The sequence below is a fragment of the Lepisosteus oculatus genome, unplaced genomic scaffold (assembly GCF_040954835.1).
Source record: "Lepisosteus oculatus isolate fLepOcu1 unplaced genomic scaffold, fLepOcu1.hap2 HAP2_SCAFFOLD_75, whole genome shotgun sequence".
Classification (NCBI taxonomy): Eukaryota; Metazoa; Chordata; class Actinopteri; order Semionotiformes; family Lepisosteidae; genus Lepisosteus; species Lepisosteus oculatus.
This window is the reverse complement of record NW_027168309.1, coordinates 205,249-221,367: the sequence shown is the minus strand read 5'-3', so window position 1 is coordinate 221,367 and position 16,119 is coordinate 205,249. Positions and strand designations below refer to the sequence as shown.

Genomic DNA, 16,119 nt, shown 5'->3' with positions numbered 1-16,119 from the left:
AACCTCTTACACCTCGATGGTACCGAGCACTGCGTTTTAATGCACAGGTGTGATCAAACCGAGATGAAAAGGGCGTATCTAGCTCCTTGCCCGAGAGATAAATCAAGGGTTCCGCAGATAATCCCTTGGCTCCGGTCACCGGGACGCAGATAGGAGCTGCAGCCATCATAACTTGTATGAAAACTAAGAAGAGCTCCTGTCTATTTACAGTTTCATTTACTCTAGCGTTTCCTTAAACATTGCGTGTACGAAGGCTAAGAAATTGGAGAGCTATTCTAATACAATAACTATTAGGAATCTTTTGGGCATAACAGTTTCACTGTGATTTTGCAGGTAACACGTACGTTGGGAAAACATTTTGAACGCGATCAATAACCGCACTGGAAAAATGTGGGAAAGAAAGGGCGAAAAGCGACTCTTCAACATGTGGAAATATCTTCCTGAGCGGAGCCCTCTTCTCGAAGCTCAACACTCTGCAAGAGTCACTTCTCCCAACTTGCGCCCGCAGGTTTCCGTAGTGTGCCTGCAAAGAGCCATCCGCTTGAGACAGGTGCACCTCCCGATTTCATTGAACTAAGCTAGATGCACAATTTCTAATGCAGCCTTCATCACAATAGACAGTTCATTTCTCGAAAGCTTGTCGTAAAAAAAGGAAACAAAGAACGAAAACGTATAGCTGACAATCTTCTGAAGATGCAGATTCAGCTTTGGGGAAATGGACATTTTATGTATGCAGATGCTTTTCAAGCGCTGGTTTTAGAACGTCGCTGTGCTTCCAGCATCCTTTTCAGCCTTCTAAACTGGCTACCGAGGTGCCGATCACATTGTAAAGCGGTTGAGAGGCCGGAGCTGCTCAAACCGCTCTTGCCGTTTCCCATCAATCAAAAGCACTATGTTGTTTCTTTGTATGGAAAGCTTTTCAAGTCTGGCATCGACACGCACCTTTCCTGAAACGTCCAAAAGGTGAATGCTTCGCAAAGAAATCCAGTCTACCTTCAGGGGGCATGATGTTGAAATCGGAATGAGCCCTGGGTGGGCTTGAAGCAGCAGCTGTTCAGTTAACAGCTGCACAGAAACGCACCCCGCTTGCTTTGTATCATTCGCAAGTTTCTGGTTAAAGAGTAAAAAAGGCTGGAATTCTTCTGCCAGCCGGCAGGATTTCTTCTGCACTCACCCAGAAAAGCCAAGAATTGTATTTCATCTTTCGCAAGCTGTATTTTCCAGGAGGAGAATGAATACTTGCATTAAACTGAATCAAGCCGACAGAGACGCACAGCCGTTGTTTTTCTCCATGGGAAGTTTTTCGTTAAGGAAAAACACCGTTGTCATTTTCTTGCCAGCCGGCGGTATTTCTTGTGCAGCGATGAGCCAGATTTGTATTTCGTATTTCGCAAGTTGTGTGAATTTCTTGAAGTTGAAAGTGAATTCGCTCCAGAAAAGAAATGTCCAGTCGCATGAAAGCCGTGGCTGTTTGTTAAACCGCAGGACCTGAGCTTGCGTTCTGTTTCTCATGGCGTTCGCAAAGGCGATTCCTGCCTTTAAAACTGCTGTGACTGCGACTGAAAGTGGCGTGTGGCGCAGCTTCTAAAGTCTTGTTGACGCTCCTCGATGTTGCTTTCTCTCTGCCTAAGGAAGTTCGATTGTCGCGTCGGAACGGGGAGACCTAATCCTTCCAGCTTTAAGCCACCCTTCAGTCTTCTGAAGGGTGTCCGAGTGCTAGCATGTCATTTGGCTTTTTTTTGGGGGGAAGCGGAGAGCGACATTGAAAAAGGTTACCGCCGCCGCCTCGCCCTCCGTGTTAAATGATCGCAAGCCGGCGGCGGCGGCGCTCCCTGTAGTCGTGGCCGAGCGGTTAAGACGATGGGCTAGAAAGCCATTGGGGTCTCCCCGCGTCGGCTCGAATCCTGCCCACTACGGCGCCCTTCTCCTGTCGCTTCGGCCTGCCCAGAAAAAGGCGGAGTGCCGTTTCTCTCTTCCTGCTTCTTGTACAAACGCTAAATCGCTTGGACCTGCTGCCTTGGAAGTAATGTCTTCAACATCCACCAGTGACATTTCACAGCTGGAAGCACACAGCCACGCTTTTGGCATTGGCATGTCTTTTGCGCCCTACTTCCAGCCTTTGAAGACCTAATTATTCAAACTGAAAGAACCGGCTGAATGAGTGTTTGCAGTGCACCAGGAGGAGCAGGGACCATAGCATTGGAGGGGTGAGGATGGCGCAGATGGAAACGTTTTCATGCGCTCCTCTGGGAGGAATGAAAAGAAAAGACGAAACCGGAAACAGTAGTAGCCGCAAGAGGAAGTGTCTTCAAGCGCCAAGCAAGCGCTCCTCGTTAGTATAGTGGTGCGTATCCCCGCCTGTCACGTGGGAGACCAGGGATGGATTGCTTGACGGCGAGCCAGGTTGCTTTTCTCCCATCAGATTCCAACCGCTAATGCTAACGCAGTGTGTGGGAGCTTACATGCTTTTCCTTTCCCGTCTTTTTCGGACGACTATTCCAAAGGGGTAACCTGAAGGAATAGGGGCCTGAAGACACGAGGCATTCTTAAACCAGCACTGGGCTGCACGGCCTTCTGTTGTGATCAGGTTATATTCGAGTCAAAAAGCCAGAGCATCCGCTTCCATCCTATGGAGCACGAGCTAAATCGGAAGAGGCAGGGGATACACCTACGCCTATCGGCGCACGTTCCCTGCGTCAGGCTGCTTCACCCATTTGCACCCGACTGGAGACGGCACTGAGCAAGCTTTTTGTCAGGAGTGGGATTCGAACCCACGCCTCCAGGGGAGACTGCGACCTGAACGCAGCGCCTTAGACCGCTCGGCCATCCTGACGCGGGCCCCCTGTCCCGGGGCGGTCTGATGAGCCACCGCGATCCCACTACGCTCCTCGAGTATCGCACTGTTATTAATACTACAGTGTGACTCCAGCATTAAAATGTTTGGAAAATGTGTCGGCTTTTATAATCCAGTGTAGAGCAGCATGTGATGATTTGTGCTACAACACCAAGCGCTCAAAGTGACGTCTGCGTTTGTCGTTGAAACTTTCAACTCTTTCATCACTTATGTAGGAAATAAAAAGAGCAGTTGTGCGCCACACGCAGAGGGGCCGTCAGCAGAGTGGCGCAGCGGAAGCGTGCTGGGCCCATAACCCAGAGGTCGATGGATCGAAACCATCCTCTGCTACGTGTGTCCTATGCACGATTCATAAGCATGCCATTGGGTTAGCAAAGTGCCTTCAAATAGTCTGCATCTCCCTTTCTTTAAATTCTGTCCTGAGTTTCTCTCTGGTGTGTGTTTGTGCAAGCTTGACACTTGCGGGACTCTTTAATCTTCACCAATACGGAGATGACCAAATGTGTCTTCGGTTGTTCTGAGGTCTTTGATAGTTTCTTTGAAAGCTTCAACTGAACCTCGAAATCGAAGCAGTTATGTTTATATTGATTTCTCACTGTAATCATTACGAACCAGGAACAGCCAGCACACTCGGTCGCATTAGTAATTATGTCACGTCTCTACTTAGCAGAGCATTCAAAGGCCCACTGGAAGTAGTAAAGCACTAAAACACTGCAAAACTGAACTCGGGAAAATCATACTGGGAGCTCTGAGCGATGTCTGCATCCAAGCCATCCAATACGGACTCTGAAACCTTGGAATATCAACACTATGATGCGCTACCTTTTACCTGGAGCAAAACGATGGAATTAGAAGAATGCTTACCGCAGGATACAACTGTGCCGCTGTTATTTGGAGCACGGTTTTCACTTGCATGAAAACTACAGCAGAACGTAGAAGGATGATCACTGAGGAGTCCACGCGGGCATGCTGAGGAGATTGTAGGTCGTACATTTCAATGATTACTGACATTTGCGCTGCTGGAGGTACAGTAATCAACAAAGAACAGGGTGTGCTACTCTCGAATCCGGTCAGCACATGATGAAAAGCCAGGAAGTATACCTTGTCAAATTGCCGTCAACAGGGACAAGTTAACCACCAGCTCTACCGGCGCCCGGCTAGCTCAGTCGGTAGAGCATGAGACTCTTAATCTCAGGGTCGTGGGTTCGAGCCCCACGTTGGGCGGTGCCCGTCTCCTTATTAACAAAGTTTCCCGCTCATCCTTGAACCTCTTACACCTCGATGGTACCGAGCACTGCGTTTTAATGCACAGGTGTGATCAAACCGAGATGAAAAGGGCGTATCTAGCTCCTTGCCCGAGAGATAAATCAAGGGTTCCGCAGATAATCCCTTGGCTCCGGTCACCGGGACGCAGATAGGAGCTGCAGCCATCATAACTTGTATGAAAACTAAGAAGAGCTCCTGTCTATTTACAGTTTCATTTACTCTAGCGTTTCCTTAAACATTGCGTGTACGAAGGCTAAGAAATTGGAGAGCTATTCTAATACAATAACTATTAGGAATCTTTTGGGCATAACAGTTTCACTGTGATTTTGCAGGTAACACGTACGTTGGGAAAACATTTTGAACGCGATCAATAACCGCACTGGAAAAATGTGGGAAAGAAAGGGCGAAAAGCGACTCTTCAACATGTGGAAATATCTTCCTGAGCGGAGCCCTCTTCTCGAAGCTCAACACTCTGCAAGAGTCACTTCTCCCAACTTGCGCCCGCAGGTTTCCGTAGTGTGCCTGCAAAGAGCCATCCGCTTGAGACAGGTGCACCTCCCGATTTCATTGAACTAAGCTAGATGCACAATTTCTAATGCAGCCTTCATCACAATAGACAGTTCATTTCTCGAAAGCTTGTCGTAAAAAAAGGAAACAAAGAACGAAAACGTATAGCTGACAATCTTCTGAAGATGCAGATTCAGCTTTGGGGAAATGGACATTTTATGTATGCAGATGCTTTTCAAGCGCTGGTTTTAGAACGTCGCTGTGCTTCCAGCATCCTTTTCAGCCTTCTAAACTGGCTACCGAGGTGCCGATCACATTGTAAAGCGGTTGAGAGGCCGGAGCTGCTCAAACCGCTCTTGCCGTTTCCCATCAATCAAAAGCACTATGTTGTTTCTTTGTATGGAAAGCTTTTCAAGTCTGGCATCGACACGCACCTTTCCTGAAACGTCCAAAAGGTGAATGCTTCGCAAAGAAATCCAGTCTACCTTCAGGGGGCATGATGTTGAAATCGGAATGAGCCCTGGGTGGGCTTGAAGCAGCAGCTGTTCAGTTAACAGCTGCACAGAAACGCACCCCGCTTGCTTTGTATCATTCGCAAGTTTCTGGTTAAAGAGTAAAAAAGGCTGGAATTCTTCTGCCAGCCGGCAGGATTTCTTCTGCACTCACCCAGAAAAGCCAAGAATTGTATTTCATCTTTCGCAAGCTGTATTTTCCAGGAGGAGAATGAATACTTGCATTAAACTGAATCAAGCCGACAGAGACGCACAGCCGTTGTTTTTCTCCATGGGAAGTTTTTCGTTAAGGAAAAACACCGTTGTCATTTTCTTGCCAGCCGGCGGTATTTCTTGTGCAGCGATGAGCCAAATTTGTATTTCGTATTTCGCAAGTTGTGTGAATTTCTTGAAGTTGAAAGTGAATTCGCTCCAGAAAAGAAATGTCCAGTCGCATGAAAGCCGTGGCTGTTTGTTAAACCGCAGGACCTGAGCTTGCGTTCTGTTTCTCATGGCGTTCGCAAAGGCGATTCCTGCCTTTAAAACTGCTGTGACTGCGACTGAAAGTGGCGTGTGGCGCAGCTTCTAAAGTCTTGTTGACGCTCCTCGATGTTGCTTTCTCTCTGCCTAAGGAAGCTCGATTGTCGCGTCGGAACGGGGAGACCTAATCCTTCCAGCTTTAAGCCACCCTTCAGTCTTCTGAAGGGTGTCCGAGTGCTAGCATGTCATTTGGCTTTTTTTTGGGGGGAAGCGGAGAGCGACATTGAAAAAGGTTACCGCCGCCGCCTCGCCCTCCGTGTTAAATGATCGCAAGCCGGCGGCGGCGGCGCTCCCTGTAGTCGTGGCCGAGCGGTTAAGGCGATGGGCTAGAAAGCCATTGGGGTCTCCCCGCGTCGGCTCGAATCCTGCCCACTACGGCGCCCTTCTCCTGTCGCTTCGGCCTGCCCAGAAAAAGGCGGAGTGCCGTTTCTCTCTTCCTGCTTCTTGTACAAACGCTAAATCGCTTGGACCTGCTGCCTTGGAAGTAATGTCTTCAACATCCACCAGTGACATTTCACAGCTGGAAGCACACAGCCACGCTTTTGGCATTGGCATGTCTTTTGCGCCCTACTTCCAGCCTTTGAAGACCTAATTATTCAAACTGAAAGAACCGGCTGAATGAGTGTTTGCAGTGCACCAGGAGGAGCAGGGACCATAGCATTGGAGGGGTGAGGATGGCGCAGATGGAAACGTTTTCATGCGCTCCTCTGGGAGGAATGAAAAGAAAAGACGAAACCGGAAACAGTAGTAGCCGCAAGAGGAAGTGTCTTCAAGCGCCAAGCAAGCGCTCCTCATTAGTATAGTGGTGCGTATCCCCGCCTGTCACGTGGGAGACCAGGGATGGATTGCTTGACGGCGAGCCAGGTTGCTTTTCTCCCATCAGATTCCAACCGCTAATGCTAACGCAGTGTGTGGGAGCTTACATGCTTTTCCTTTCCCGTCTTTTTCGGACGACTATTCCAAAGGGGTAACCTGAAGGAATAGGGGCCTGAAGACACGAGGCATTCTTAAACCAGCACTGGGCTGCACGGCCTTCTGTTGTGATCAGGTTATATTCGAGTCAAAAAGCCAGAGCATCCGCTTCCATCCTATGGAGCACGAGCTAAATCGGAAGAGGCAGGGGATACACCTACGCCTATCGGCGCACGTTCCCTGCGTCAGGCTGCTTCACCCATTTGCACCCGACTGGAGACGGCACTGAGCAAGCTTTTTGTCAGGAGTGGGATTCGAACCCACGCCTCCAGGGGAGACTGCGACCTGAACGCAGCGCCTTAGACCGCTCGGCCATCCTGACGCGGGCCCCCTGTCCCGGGGCGGTCTGATGAGCCACCGCGATCCCACTACGCTCCTCGAGTATCGCACTGTTATTAATACTACAGTGTGACTCCAGCATTAAAATGTTTGGAAAATGTGTCGGCTTTTATAATCCAGTGTAGAGCAGCATGTGATGATTTGTGCTACAACACCAAGCGCTCAAAGTGACGTCTGCGTTTGTCGTTGAAACTTTCAACTCTTTCATCACTTATGTAGGAAATAAAAAGAGCAGTTGTGCGCCACACGCAGAGGGGCCGTCAGCAGAGTGGCGCAGCGGAAGCGTGCTGGGCCCATAACCCAGAGGTCGATGGATCGAAACCATCCTCTGCTACGTGTGTCCTATGCACGATTCATAAGCATGCCGTTGGGTTAGCAAAGTGCCTTCAAATAGTCTGCATCTCCCTTTCTTTAAATTCTGTCCTGAGTTTCTCTCTCGTGTGTGTTTGTGCAAGCTTGACACTTGCGGGACTCTTTAATCTTCACCAATACGGAGATGACCAAATGTGTCTTCGGTTGTTCTGAGGTCTTTGATAGTTTCTTTGAAAGCTTCAACTGAACCTCGAAATCGAAGCAGTTATGTTTATATTGATTTCTCACTGTAATCATTACGAACCAGGAACAGCCAGCACACTCGGTCGCATTAGTAATTATGTCACGTCTCTACTTAGCAGAGCATTCAAAGGCCCACTGGAAGTAGTAAAGCACTAAAACACTGCAAAACTGAACTCGGGAAAATCATACTGGGAGCTCTGAGCGATGTCTGCATCCAAGCCATCCAATACGGACTCTGAAACCTTGGAATATCAACACTATGATGCGCTACCTTTTACCTGGAGCAAAACGATGGAATTAGAAGAATGCTTACCGCAGGATACAACTGTGCCGCTGTTATTTGGAGCACGGTTTTCACTTGCATGAAAACTACAGCAGAACGTAGAAGGATGATCACTGAGGAGTCCACGCGGGCATGCTGAGGAGATTGTAGGTCGTACATTTCAATGATTACTGACATTTGCGCTGCTGGAGGTACAGTAATCAACAAAGAACAGGGTGTGCTACTCTCGAATCCGGTCAGCACATGATGAAAAGCCAGGAAGTATACCTTGTCAAATTGCCGTCAACAGGGACAAGTTAACCACCAGCTCTACCGGCGCCCGGCTAGCTCAGTCGGTAGAGCATGAGACTCTTAATCTCAGGGTCGTGGGTTCGAGCCCCACGTTGGGCGGTGCCCGTCTCCTTATTAACAAAGTTTCCCGCTCATCCTTGAACCTCTTACACCTCGATGGTACCGAGCACTGCGTTTTAATGCACAGGTGTGATCAAACCGAGATGAAAAGGGCGTATCTAGCTCCTTGCCCGAGAGATAAATCAAGGGTTCCGCAGATAATCCCTTGGCTCCGGTCACCGGGACGCAGATAGGAGCTGCAGCCATCATAACTTGTATGAAAACTAAGAAGAGCTCCTGTCTATTTACAGTTTCATTTACTCTAGCGTTTCCTTAAACATTGCGTGTACGAAGGCTAAGAAATTGGAGAGCTATTCTAATACAATAACTATTAGGAATCTTTTGGGCATAACAGTTTCACTGTGATTTTGCAGGTAACACGTACGTTGGGAAAACATTTTGAACGCGATCAATAACCGCACTGGAAAAATGTGGGAAAGAAAGGGCGAAAAGCGACTCTTCAACATGTGGAAATATCTTCCTGAGCGGAGCCCTCTTCTCGAAGCTCAACACTCTGCAAGAGTCACTTCTCCCAACTTGCGCCCGCAGGTTTCCGTAGTGTGCCTGCAAAGAGCCATCCGCTTGAGACAGGTGCACCTCCCGATTTCATTGAACTAAGCTAGATGCACAATTTCTAATGCAGCCTTCATCACAATAGACAGTTCATTTCTCGAAAGCTTGTCGTAAAAAAAGGAAACAAAGAACGAAAACGTATAGCTGACAATCTTCTGAAGATGCAGATTCAGCTTTGGGGAAATGGACATTTTATGTATGCAGATGCTTTTCAAGCGCTGGTTTTAGAACGTCGCTGTGCTTCCAGCATCCTTTTCAGCCTTCTAAACTGGCTACCGAGGTGCCGATCACATTGTAAAGCGGTTGAGAGGCCGGAGCTGCTCAAACCGCTCTTGCCGTTTCCCATCAATCAAAAGCACTATGTTGTTTCTTTGTATGGAAAGCTTTTCAAGTCTGGCATCGACACGCACCTTTCCTGAAACGTCCAAAAGGTGAATGCTTCGCAAAGAAATCCAGTCTACCTTCAGGGGGCATGATGTTGAAATCGGAATGAGCCCTGGGTGGGCTTGAAGCAGCAGCTGTTCAGTTAACAGCTGCACAGAAACGCACCCCGCTTGCTTTGTATCATTCGCAAGTTTCTGGTTAAAGAGTAAAAAAGGCTGGAATTCTTCTGCCAGCCGGCAGGATTTCTTCTGCACTCACCCAGAAAAGCCAAGAATTGTATTTCATCTTTCGCAAGCTGTATTTTCCAGGAGGAGAATGAATACTTGCATTAAACTGAATCAAGCCGACAGAGACGCACAGCCGTTGTTTTTCTCCATGGGAAGTTTTTCGTTAAGGAAAAACACCGTTGTCATTTTCTTGCCAGCCGGCGGTATTTCTTGTGCAGCGATGAGCCAGATTTGTATTTCGTATTTCGCAAGTTGTGTGAATTTCTTGAAGTTGAAAGTGAATTCGCTCCAGAAAAGAAATGTCCAGTCGCATGAAAGCCGTGGCTGTTTGTTAAACCGCAGGACCTGAGCTTGCGTTCTGTTTCTCATGGCGTTCGCAAAGGCGATTCCTGCCTTTAAAACTGCTGTGACTGCGACTGAAAGTGGCGTGTGGCGCAGCTTCTAAAGTCTTGTTGACGCTCCTCGATGTTGCTTTCTCTCTGCCTAAGGAAGTTCGATTGTCGCGTCGGAACGGGGAGACCTAATCCTTCCAGCTTTAAGCCACCCTTCAGTCTTCTGAAGGGTGTCCGAGTGCTAGCATGTCATTTGGCTTTTTTTTGGGGGGAAGCGGAGAGCGACATTGAAAAAGGTTACCGCCGCCGCCTCGCCCTCCGTGTTAAATGATCGCAAGCCGGCGGCGGCGGCGCTCCCTGTAGTCGTGGCCGAGCGGTTAAGACGATGGGCTAGAAAGCCATTGGGGTCTCCCCGCGTCGGCTCGAATCCTGCCCACTACGGCGCCCTTCTCCTGTCGCTTCGGCCTGCCCAGAAAAAGGCGGAGTGCCGTTTCTCTCTTCCTGCTTCTTGTACAAACGCTAAATCGCTTGGACCTGCTGCCTTGGAAGTAATGTCTTCAACATCCACCAGTGACATTTCACAGCTGGAAGCACACAGCCACGCTTTTGGCATTGGCATGTCTTTTGCGCCCTACTTCCAGCCTTTGAAGACCTAATTATTCAAACTGAAAGAACCGGCTGAATGAGTGTTTGCAGTGCACCAGGAGGAGCAGGGACCATAGCATTGGAGGGGTGAGGATGGCGCAGATGGAAACGTTTTCATGCGCTCCTCTGGGAGGAATGAAAAGAAAAGACGAAACCGGAAACAGTAGTAGCCGCAAGAGGAAGTGTCTTCAAGCGCCAAGCAAGCGCTCCTCGTTAGTATAGTGGTGCGTATCCCCGCCTGTCACGTGGGAGACCAGGGATGGATTGCTTGACGGCGAGCCAGGTTGCTTTTCTCCCATCAGATTCCAACCGCTAATGCTAACGCAGTGTGTGGGAGCTTACATGCTTTTCCTTTCCCGTCTTTTTCGGACGACTATTCCAAAGGGGTAACCTGAAGGAATAGGGGCCTGAAGACACGAGGCATTCTTAAACCAGCACTGGGCTGCACGGCCTTCTGTTGTGATCAGGTTATATTCGAGTCAAAAAGCCAGAGCATCCGCTTCCATCCTATGGAGCACGAGCTAAATCGGAAGAGGCAGGGGATACACCTACGCCTATCGGCGCACGTTCCCTGCGTCAGGCTGCTTCACCCATTTGCACCCGACTGGAGACGGCACTGAGCAAGCTTTTTGTCAGGAGTGGGATTCGAACCCACGCCTCCAGGGGAGACTGCGACCTGAACGCAGCGCCTTAGACCGCTCGGCCATCCTGACGCGGGCCCCCTGTCCCGGGGCGGTCTGATGAGCCACCGCGATCCCACTACGCTCCTCGAGTATCGCACTGTTATTAATACTACAGTGTGACTCCAGCATTAAAATGTTTGGAAAATGTGTCGGCTTTTATAATCCAGTGTAGAGCAGCATGTGATGATTTGTGCTACAACACCAAGCGCTCAAAGTGACGTCTGCGTTTGTCGTTGAAACTTTCAACTCTTTCATCACTTATGTAGGAAATAAAAAGAGCAGTTGTGCGCCACACGCAGGGGGGCCGTCAGCAGAGTGGCGCAGCGGAAGCGTGCTGGGCCCATAACCCAGAGGTCGATGGATCGAAACCATCCTCTGCTACGTGTGTCCTATGCACGATTCATAAGCATGCCATTGGGTTAGCAAAGTGCCTTCAAATAGTCTGCATCTCCCTTTCTTTAAATTCTGTCCTGAGTTTCTCTCTGGTGTGTGTTTGTGCAAGCTTGACACTTGCGGGACTCTTTAATCTTCACCAATACGGAGATGACCAAATGTGTCTTCGGTTGTTCTGAGGTCTTTGATAGTTTCTTTGAAAGCTTCAACTGAACCTCGAAATCGAAGCAGTTATGTTTATATTGATTTCTCACTGTAATCATTACGAACCAGGAACAGCCAGCACACTCGGTCGCATTAGTAATTATGTCACGTCTCTACTTAGCAGAGCATTCAAAGGCCCACTGGAAGTAGTAAAGCACTAAAACACTGCAAAACTGAACTCGGGAAAATCATACTGGGAGCTCTGAGCGATGTCTGCATCCAAGCCATCCAATACGGACTCTGAAACCTTGGAATATCAACACTATGATGCGCTACCTTTTACCTGGAGCAAAACGATGGAATTAGAAGAATGCTTACCGCAGGATACAACTGTGCCGCTGTTATTTGGAGCACGGTTTTCACTTGCATGAAAACTACAGCAGAACGTAGAAGGATGATCACTGAGGAGTCCACGCGGGCATGCTGAGGAGATTGTAGGTCGTACATTTCAATGATTACTGACATTTGCGCTGCTGGAGGTACAGTAATCAACAAAGAACAGGGTGTGCTACTCTCGAATCCGGTCAGCACATGATGAAAAGCCAGGAAGTATACCTTGTCAAATTGCCGTCAACAGGGACAAGTTAACCACCAGCTCCACCGGCGCCCGGCTAGCTCAGTCGGTAGAGCATGAGACTCTTAATCTCAGGGTCGTGGGTTCGAGCCCCACGTTGGGCGGTGCCCGTCTCCTTATTAACAAAGTTTCCCGCTCATCCTTGAACCTCTTACACCTCGATGGTACCGAGCACTGCGTTTTAATGCACAGGTGTGATCAAACCGAGATGAAAAGGGCGTATCTAGCTCCTTGCCCGAGAGATAAATCAAGGGTTCCGCAGATAATCCCTTGGCTCCGGTCACCCGGACGCAGATAGGAGCTGCAGCCATCATAACTTGTATGAAAACTAAGAAGAGCTCCTGTCTATTTACAGTTTCATTTACTCTAGCGTTTCCTTAAACATTGCGTGTACGAAGGCTAAGAAATTGGAGAGCTATTCTAATACAATAACTATTAGGAATCTTTTCGGCATAACAGTTTCACTGTGATTTTGCAGGTAACACGTACGTTGGGAAAACATTTTGAACGCGATCAATAACCGCACTGGAAAAATGTGGGAAAGAAAGGGCGAAAAGCGACTCTTCAACATGTGGAAATATCTTCCTGAGCGGAGCCCTCTTCTCGAAGCTCAACACTCTGCAAGAGTCACTTCTCCCAACTTGCGCCCGCAGGTTTCCGTAGTGTGCCTGCAAAGAGCCATCCGCTTGAGACAGGTGCACCTCCCGATTTCATTGAACTAAGCTAGATGCACAATTTCTAATGCAGCCTTCATCACAATAGACAGTTCATTTCTCGAAAGCTTGTCGTAAAAAAAGGAAACAAAGAACGAAAACGTATAGCTGACAATCTTCTGAAGATGCAGATTCAGCTTTGGGGAAATGGACATTTTATGTATGCAGATGCTTTTCAAGCGCTGGTTTTAGAACGTCGCTGTGCTTCCAGCATCCTTTTCAGCCTTCTAAACTGGCTACCGAGGTGCCGATCACATTGTAAAGCGGTTGAGAGGCCGGAGCTGCTCAAACCGCTCTTGCCGTTTCCCATCAATCAAAAGCACTATGTTGTTTCTTTGTATGGAAAGCTTTTCAAGTCTGGCATCGACACGCACCTTTCCTGAAACGTCCAAAAGGTGAATGCTTCGCAAAGAAATCCAGTCTACCTTCAGGGGGCATGATGTTGAAATCGGAATGAGCCCTGGGTGGGCTTGAAGCAGCAGCTGTTCAGTTAACAGCTGCACAGAAACGCACCCCGCTTGCTTTGTATCATTCGCAAGTTTCTGGTTAAAGAGTAAAAAAGGCTGGAATTCTTCTGCCAGCCGGCAGGATTTCTTCTGCACTCACCCAGAAAAGCCAAGAATTGTATTTCATCTTTCGCAAGCTGTATTTTCCAGGAGGAGAATGAATACTTGCATTAAACTGAATCAAGCCGACAGAGACGCACAGCCGTTGTTTTTCTCCATGGGAAGTTTTTCGTTAAGGAAAAACACCGTTGTCATTTTCTTGCCAGCCGGCGGTATTTCTTGTGCAGCGATGAGCCAGATTTGTATTTCGTATTTCGCAAGTTGTGTGAATTTCTTGAAGTTGAAAGTGAATTCGCTCCAGAAAAGAAATGTCCAGTCGCATGAAAGCCGTGGCTGTTTGTTAAACCGCAGGACCTGAGCTTGCGTTCTGTTTCTCATGGCGTTCGCAAAGGCGATTCCTGCCTTTAAAACTGCTGTGACTGCGACTGAAAGTGGCGTGTGGCGCAGCTTCTAAAGTCTTGTTGACGCTCCTCGATGTTGCTTTCTCTCTGCCTAAGGAAGTTCGATTGTCGCGTCGGAACGGGGAGACCTAATCCTTCCAGCTTTAAGCCACCCTTCAGTCTTCTGAAGGGTGTCCGAGTGCTAGCATGTCATTTGGCTTTTTTTTGGGGGGAAGCGGAGAGCGACATTGAAAAAGGTTACCGCCGCCGCCTCGCCCTCCGTGTTAAATGATCGCAAGCCGGCGGCGGCGGCGCTCCCTGTAGTCGTGGCCGAGCGGTTAAGGCGATGGGCTAGAAAGCCATTGGGGTCTCCCCGCGTCGGCTCGAATCCTGCCGACTACGGCGCCCTTCTCCTGTCGCTTCGGCCTGCCCAGAAAAAGGCGGAGTGCCGTTTCTCTCTTCCTGCTTCTTGTACAAACGCTAAATCGCTTGGACCTGCTGCCTTGGAAGTAATGTCTTCAACATCCACCAGTGACATTTCACAGCTGGAAGCACACAGCCACGCTTTTGGCATTGGCATGTCTTTTGCGCCCTACTTCCAGCCTTTGAAGACCTAATTATTCAAACTGAAAGAACCGGCTGAATGAGTGTTTGCAGTGCACCAGGAGGAGCAGGGACCATAGCATTGGAGGGGTGAGGATGGCGCAGATGGAAACGTTTTCATGCGCTCCTCTGGGAGGAATGAAAAGAAAAGACGAAACCGGAAACAGTAGTAGCCGCAAGAGGAAGTGTCTTCAAGCGCCAAGCAAGCGCTCCTCGTTAGTATAGTGGTGCGTATCCCCGCCTGTCACGTGGGAGACCAGGGATGGATTGCTTGACGGCGAGCCAGGTTGCTTTTCTCCCATCAGATTCCAACCGCTAATGCTAACGCAGTGTGTGGGAGCTTACATGCTTTTCCTTTCCCGTCTTTTTCGGACGACTATTCCAAAGGGGTAACCTGAAGGAATAGGGGCCTGAAGACACGAGGCATTCTTAAACCAGCACTGGGCTGCACGGCCTTCTGTTGTGATCAGGTTATATTCGAGTCAAAAAGCCAGAGCATCCGCTTCCATCCTATGGAGCACGAGCTAAATCGGAAGAGGCAGGGGATACACCTACGCCTATCGGCGCACGTTCCCTGCGTCAGGCTGCTTCACCCATTTGCACCCGACTGGAGACGGCACTGAGCAAGCTTTTTGTCAGGAGTGGGATTCGAACCCACGCCTCCAGGGGAGACTGCGACCTGAACGCAGCGCCTTAGACCGCTCGGCCATCCTGACGCGGGCCCCCTGTCCCGGGGCGGTCTGATGAGCCACCGCGATCCCACTACGCTCCTCGAGTATCGCACTGTTATTAATACTACAGTGTGACTCCAGCATTAAAATGTTTGGAAAATGTGTCGGCTTTTATAATCCAGTGTAGAGCAGCATGTGATGATTTGTGCTACAACACCAAGCGCTCAAAGTGACGTCTGCGTTTGTCGTTGAAACTTTCAACTCTTTCATCACTTATGTAGGAAATAAAAAGAGCAGTTGTGCGCCACACGCAGAGAGGCCGTCAGCAGAGTGGCGCAGCGGAAGCGTGCTGGGCCCATAACCCAGAGGTCGATGGATCGAAACCATCCTCTGCTACGTGTGTCCTATGCACGATTCATAAGCATGCCATTGGGTTAGCAAAGTGCCTTCAAATAGTCTGCATCTCCCTTTCTTTAAATTCTGTCCTGAGTTTCTCTCTCGTGTGTGTTTGTGCAAGCTTGACACTTGCGGGACTCTTTAATCTTCACCAATACGGAGATGACCAAATGTGTCTTCGGTTGTTCTGAGGTCTTTGATAGTTTCTTTGAAAGCTTCAACTGAACCTCGAAATCGAAGCAGTTATGTTTATATTGATTTCTCGCGTTAATCATTACGAACCAGGAACAGCCAGCACACTCGGTCGCATTAGTAATTATGTCACGTCTCTACTTAGCAGAGCATTCAAAGGCCCACTGGAAGTAGTAAAGCACTAAAACACTGCAAAACTGAACTCGGGAAAATCATACTGGGAGCTCTGAGCGATGTCTGCATCCAAGCCATCCAATACGGACTCTGAAACCTTGGAATATCAACACTATGATGCGCTACCTTTTACCTGGAGCAAAACGATGGAATTAGAAGAATGCTTACCGCAGGATACAACTGTGCCGCTGTTATTTGGAGCACGGTTTTCA

General features: G+C 48.9%; 11 non-coding genes across 11 annotated transcripts; 7 read left to right on the top strand and 4 right to left on the bottom strand.

The window, feature by feature from the left end:
* Positions 1 to 2,750: 2,750 nt before the first annotated feature.
* On the bottom strand, positions 2,751 to 2,833 carry trnal-cag (transfer RNA leucine (anticodon CAG)). The gene has a single exon. It is a non-coding gene; the product is annotated as a tRNA-Leu (tRNA).
* Positions 2,834 to 3,112: 279 nt separating this feature from the next.
* trnam-cau (transfer RNA methionine (anticodon CAU)) lies at positions 3,113 to 3,184 on the top strand. Its single transcript has one exon. It is a non-coding gene; the product is annotated as a tRNA-Met (tRNA).
* An 821-nt stretch (positions 3,185 to 4,005) lies between these two features.
* trnak-cuu (transfer RNA lysine (anticodon CUU)) lies at positions 4,006 to 4,078 on the top strand. The gene has a single exon. It is a non-coding gene; the product is annotated as a tRNA-Lys (tRNA).
* Positions 4,079 to 6,869: 2,791 nt separating this feature from the next.
* trnal-cag (transfer RNA leucine (anticodon CAG)) lies at positions 6,870 to 6,952 on the bottom strand. The gene has a single exon. It is a non-coding gene; the product is annotated as a tRNA-Leu (tRNA).
* Positions 6,953 to 7,231: 279 nt separating this feature from the next.
* trnam-cau (transfer RNA methionine (anticodon CAU)) lies at positions 7,232 to 7,303 on the top strand. The gene has a single exon. It is a non-coding gene; the product is annotated as a tRNA-Met (tRNA).
* Positions 7,304 to 8,124: 821 nt separating this feature from the next.
* trnak-cuu (transfer RNA lysine (anticodon CUU)) lies at positions 8,125 to 8,197 on the top strand. The gene has a single exon. It is a non-coding gene; the product is annotated as a tRNA-Lys (tRNA).
* Positions 8,198 to 10,988: 2,791 nt separating this feature from the next.
* Positions 10,989 to 11,071, bottom strand: trnal-cag (transfer RNA leucine (anticodon CAG)). Its single transcript has one exon. It is a non-coding gene; the product is annotated as a tRNA-Leu (tRNA).
* Positions 11,072 to 11,350: 279 nt separating this feature from the next.
* On the top strand, positions 11,351 to 11,422 carry trnam-cau (transfer RNA methionine (anticodon CAU)). The gene has a single exon. It is a non-coding gene; the product is annotated as a tRNA-Met (tRNA).
* Positions 11,423 to 12,243: 821 nt separating this feature from the next.
* On the top strand, positions 12,244 to 12,316 carry trnak-cuu (transfer RNA lysine (anticodon CUU)). Its single transcript has one exon. It is a non-coding gene; the product is annotated as a tRNA-Lys (tRNA).
* Positions 12,317 to 15,107: 2,791 nt separating this feature from the next.
* Positions 15,108 to 15,190, bottom strand: trnal-cag (transfer RNA leucine (anticodon CAG)). The gene has a single exon. It is a non-coding gene; the product is annotated as a tRNA-Leu (tRNA).
* A 279-nt stretch (positions 15,191 to 15,469) lies between these two features.
* On the top strand, positions 15,470 to 15,541 carry trnam-cau (transfer RNA methionine (anticodon CAU)). The gene has a single exon. It is a non-coding gene; the product is annotated as a tRNA-Met (tRNA).
* Positions 15,542 to 16,119: the final 578 nt, after the last annotated feature.